The sequence below is a fragment of the Coloeus monedula genome (assembly GCF_965178545.1).
Source record: "Coloeus monedula genome assembly, chromosome: 6".
In the NCBI taxonomy this organism is placed as follows: domain Eukaryota; kingdom Metazoa; phylum Chordata; class Aves; order Passeriformes; family Corvidae; genus Coloeus; species Coloeus monedula.
This window is the reverse complement of record NC_138786.1, coordinates 51,300,379-51,306,378: the sequence shown is the minus strand read 5'-3', so window position 1 is coordinate 51,306,378 and position 6,000 is coordinate 51,300,379.

Genomic DNA, 6,000 nt, shown 5'->3' with positions numbered 1-6,000 from the left:
TGATAATACAACATCTTGTAATTTGTACAAATACAAAAGGATTCAAAGTACTTTACTGCAGGAAATCTGCACTAGTATCAGCTTAGTGGCAGAGGATACCACCATGGACAATGAAACAAAAGAGAATTAAAGAGAGAATTTGGTTTGGGGGGGTGTTCGGTGGGTTTTGGTTGCTTTTTTTGATAAGAAAAGAAGGTGACAAGATGAAATGCTGGAAAAATTATGTTAAAACTGTAGGGTTTCAATGTATGGTATCTTCCTAACTGTCAGCCTCCCTGAAGAACCTATCACAGAAAAACAGTTTAACAGAAAGAGAAAAAAATGATCTTTTAATCTCAACAATAAAAGCATTCCAGCCTTTGTATCTGCTGACTTACAAAAAAGTGCTTTCTAACAACAAAAGATGGAGCAGTAATTACATAAATCTCTTCATTCTTGATGAAGACACAATGGAGTATAAGGAAATCAATAGTGTTTCTGCTGTAATTCTGGTTTTTATTATGAGCTGAAAGCAAACTTGTTAAAATTGGATTCTGCTGCTTGTGTGTGTATGCCTGTGTGTATGGAAAAAAAAAATTAAGATCCAACAAAACCAAAGCAAGAACATGCAGCTTTAAAAAGCATATAATTTTTTTCCTATAATACTTATAAGACTTCTGATGCTGTGAAATCTTACATTAGGAAATGGGCATTATAAGAGCAATTTAGCATTTTACATATATCTTGAAAAATTGATAGCAACATAAAAAATACAGTTTTAGTGGTTGTTCTGCAGACAACCAAAATGCCTAAAGGTTACCAACAAAATTGAAATCCATGTATTAAGTAAACTAAATGCACCCTGAAGTCAAATGTCTCCACCTTATTTTCAATAAATTCACTGTAATGATTTTATCCTACAACATACATTTATAATACATGCCACTCAAGAATTAGTAATACTGTTGATTTTGCAAAGAAAAGGTGGAAATTATTACATTTAAAAATAATTAATAGATGGGTCTGCATACCTTTGAATTAAATTAAAAGAAAAATATTTCTTTTTTGTGGAGATGATTGCATTCATATCCTGTTTGGTGTGAAAAGTAGATTCCAAAAAGCTTTTAACTAATTTGTTCAATTTGTTTCAAAGCCAACATGAATAGGCTTGGTGCAAATTCAGATTCATTAAAACTTAATTAATATGCATCATTATGCAAATGAGGTTGCAGTTAATGAGTTCTTAAAAGAAGCTTTCTTTAATTAGTTCAGTTTTAATGGCATCATCATTTATCTGACTTGTTTTTAAAGCCACATGACATACAAAAAGTGACCATCCTCTACAATGTTGCAGTTTTCTGTTTCCTAATTGTGTTTCATCTTAATTCTTTAATGCTGAAAACTTTGAAAAAGTTAAATGTTTTGATGTTCAGTTCTACTGAATGTTATTTCAATTAAAAATACACTGTTTTGTTTAGACTAGAGATATGCCTCTCTTCTTTTTAGCTATTTTTGCCTCCTATTGTCAAGACACTTGTTTTTCAGTGTACATACAGAAAAGGCAAGATATATAACTAGCAGTCTTTGAACTCCAGGATGATTTAGTCAGTGCATTATTAGTGGAGTTCACAAGGTTGTATCTATACTGCAAGACTTTACTAAAAGATGAGAGCTCATCGAGAAGTATGAGGAGAATCAGAGGATTAGTACAGGTGTGAAACAAAACAGGTTAAACAATTGTCGTGAGAACTAAAAAGACAAAAGCAATGTAGTTACACATTTCTGTAGTTTCTAATCTGGAAGCTTCAGAAATATAATAAGTTTTAAAACATCTTTAAATCTACAAAATATTGTGCTACATAATTACAATTATGTTTTGACAAGCTTTCTTCAGAATGTAAGTTCTATGTGGGGAAAAATTATAAGTCTTTTACAAAGGTGTCATTTGCAATACAGCAGAGTGATTCTTAAAGAGACTTGCAGCATCTCTGCAATGAGCTAGTCTGGCCACCTGCCTTTGGGGAACACATGCAATCATACAATTTCTTGTTTGGACCTCAAAACCTTTACAGCCTGGGCTTTAGGTAACAAAAAAAAACCTGCTTGCAATGAGACTAAACTCTGTGGAATACATTCTTGAAACAGACATAATTCAGTGCTGTCCTGCAAATAAGGATTCCGTTTGTAAGTAACTGGAGCATTTGAGGTTGACTCAAAAAATTATGCACCTATTATTTGCATTTGTTTACAACTCAGGTACAGATACTCAATCAGATTGGTTGTATCAACAAGAATTACCAAATAAGAATTTTGAATGCCCTTTAGATTTTGTTTATTCATGTTCATCTAAACCAGAAAAAATTTATACCAACAGAAAGACTCCTGATGTTTCCAGTGACCTCTGGATCAGGCTGTTGGAATATCAGATGCTAAGGGAAAATGAGGTTCCACACAGCTGTGCTTTCTGCTCAAATCTGTATGGCTGCTTGCATGAGCCAGGACAGTTTGCCTCACTTCATACGTGAGGATCAGGCATGTGACAGAGAATTCATCTTACCTTCATCATTAGTTTTTGACTTCTGGTTTAAAGTGGTACCTGTGCAATAATGATTTCTAATACTGTCAGCAGTGGTCCTCTTTTCTCACTGCTCATCATCCAACAGCAGACCACTGCAGAAGCTGAAGAGATGGAACAATAGGCAATTGATACATAGGTCATTCGGCTTCAATTTATGTAGGGCAAAATATTTAAGACAGGTTGATATGTGCAAGGATGAAACTAGTGAGATTGAAACATGGAGAGACCATCTGGGGAATGGGACAGAAGTGATTATGGCACTCTGGTAGAAGATACAGTAAAGGAAGCAGGAGAATAAAAGATCTAGGCAGTGATGAAGAGTTCACATAGAGGCAGGTAAATCATGGATAGTACAGAGGGCACTAGAATATCACTAGCTAGGACTTGCAAAATATTTTGAATTCAAGTAGTTTAAGTGAAAAAAGGGAACTGAGATGCCATTGTAACATACAGCAGAATTTCCAGTCTTTTGCCATTTCATCAGGTTTTCCAAATACAGAAAATGGTGCATCAGCCCCAGTTTTCTGTCACATCTGGACTTTGCTTGGAGAGCAGCAGCTGTATTCTGGCTGTGATTCTCAGATAGCTGGACATACTCACCAGAAGTGCCCAACACAGATCTACTCTATCTTCTATGAGAAGTCTACTATGATGTTATCTCATCACCCATGTTTCATCTTTATCTACCTTCACACTAGGCAAACATTGAAACAAATAAGGAAAGCTGCACCAGTTACCTTCGGACATTTTAAATGCAAAAATTCCTAGTCAAACATTTTCAGAGATAAATTGATACAAATTATGATTTATAGATGTTTAGCTTCCTGTACAGTAAGGTTCAGCTGCTCAAATGGTGGTACACTGCACATCCATGAGCACTTTGCATGGAAGTAGATAATGAAATCCCTTTTGAGGATGTGTTTTGTTTTACCTATCATAACCCCCTCCATCTGAGAAGGCAGCAGGGTTAAAAGTTGTGAACTTTGTCACCTGAAAGAACAGAGGATTCGACAAATACAGGATTGGTGGACAAAAGCCAACAATTTCCAGGTACCAACTGCTACACTGATCATATTTCCACTGGTGCAAACTTTTTTGTGTCTGTGCCTTTTTAGTAATTGCCAAACACTGATATTAAATTGCAAACATTTTGACAGGGCAAGTTCCCTTCTCTCTTTTATTCCTCTTCTCATATAAATATTGCAATTAATTAACATCATTTCTATAAATGAATAGAGTTCCTCCGCCCACAAGTTGTTCTATCATTTGAACCTTGGGTCAAACATCTAAAATGTCACACTATCATCATTAAATTGATGTTTTAATCCTCCTTAATATATGACAGAAATGAGCTGTCAATTACAAGAGAAATATTGGCATTTTATTCCTGACATAATTTTCAATGCAAGGAATAAAACACCAATTAAACAACAATTATACACCAAGGTACGACATGTTATATATTTGACATACAGTAAAATAATTAAAAAAATAATTTCTCACTAATAGTAAGGAGACTAGGAGTTTATTAAGAACATCAATTACCTCTTGTCTTGATTCTTTATCTTTGTACACCTTAATGCTCTAGTGGGAGTTATGGCCCAAAACTACAACATCAAGTTAGGAATAGAAGAAAAATATTCAGGAAATGTTAGAGGAGGCAGTGACTGATTTCTGAACTTAGCTCTGGGGAATTCCAAGGGTGGAAGTCTTAGTGCAGGGACAGAGACAGAAGGAGAAAAAAATACAAGCAGAGATGACTAATTTTAGGAAAGTAACTTCCATGTGCCAGTGCTTCCTCTTTGATCATGGCTTCTTTTAAATTACAGCACCCCTCAATCTGTCCGTGCACATTTAGGAAGTGTTCCCTTAGATGCAAGGAAAACGCTGTACCAGCAAATCACATAATTCCAGGGGATTCATCTATGCTGGATTCCCAGCAGAGCATTGAGAGAGGAATCTGCCATTAGTACCAGCTGTGTGTATACCCCACAATCGCTCTCTAGTGATTGCAGGGAAAAGCCAAGTATTGGTTGAACTCAGTTGTATCTTTCATTTCAGAGACAGCAAATGGCTATTATGTGTCAGATCCTTCAGGACTTCCAATGCCAGCTCTATGTGAGAAAGCTTCCTCGGATTAGCCTGAATGAAACCTTTCTTCTTGGGGGACTGACTGCAGAATGAAAAAATCTGTCTGTGAACCTAGGGTAGCTAGGATTGCTGCATCTTCCAGCATGGCATGTTCAAAAGGAACAAATCTCACAAACCAACATTAGAAGACTTTTTTTTTTCCTGATGTCAAGATAAGTGGGATTTCAGAGGATGGCTTTATATTTTAAGAGGATAAAAAAATTTAGAATCCATTTTTGCTAATCCATTTGTTAATTTGCCTTGTTTAGAATCCATTTATTAATTTGCCTTTAAAACTTCATTATTTACTTTCACTGAGACCAGAACTAGGTCTAATTTTTAAACATCATATAAAAGTGTTTTCAAAGGCACTTGTTATTTAAATATCATTTTCTTTTTTATTTTATTCAGTGGACAATAACAGGAAAAATTCCAATGTCAGACTTCACATATTGCATAAAATGTCTCAGTTAGAAGTCTGAGAATGCCTTGCAAAATTTATTTAGTAGGATATAGTCAAGGTCCTGTATTCAGATAACCACACTCCACATTGGATGAGTTATATTTATATTCAGCTGAAAGCTTCATTATCTTTCTGAAGGTGCTGGAAAATCTTAATCTGAACTATAATCAGTCCCTAGACTATCATTAGTGTCTTTCAAGTATGGATAAGAAAGCTTAATTCTGATTTTATGCTCAAGTAAAGAAGAAATAAATCTAGTGGAAACTTGTGTGAAAGCATACAGGCTGAGTTATCATGGTTCCAAATACTACCATCCACCAGGTGAGTCCTAGTAACCCATCACTTGTGTACTCCAAACCATCCCAACTGCAAAAGAAAAGGGGTTTGTTTGGCCAGTTGTTTTTTGGGGTTTTTTTGATATGCTATTCTGTGAACAATCAATTAGTCATTAATGCAGTTACTACTTAACTCCTTTAGACACAGTAACAACATCACCACCCTTCCATTTTTTGTGTTATTCAGTAAATCAGACCTCTTGATCTACATTAAAGCAAGAGATAGTTGGTGTCCCTTGATTGTACTCTTAATTTTGCCATCATTTTCCTCTGGTGAAACTGACATTTGGCAAATACCCTCAGATACCCCCTCCATTACAAATCTCGACAATCCTTTTCCATTTAAATGGCTTTCTCTCAAGCTCAAAAAACATCTTGGATAGTGTTACCCTTGACTAGCCTGGATACTCTCAGGTGATTTCTCTTAGCAAATACATTTCCTTTTTTTGCTCATAAACATCCTATTTGTGTTTTTTCCCTCACAACTGACCTGGCAGGCTAGTCAAAAAACCACA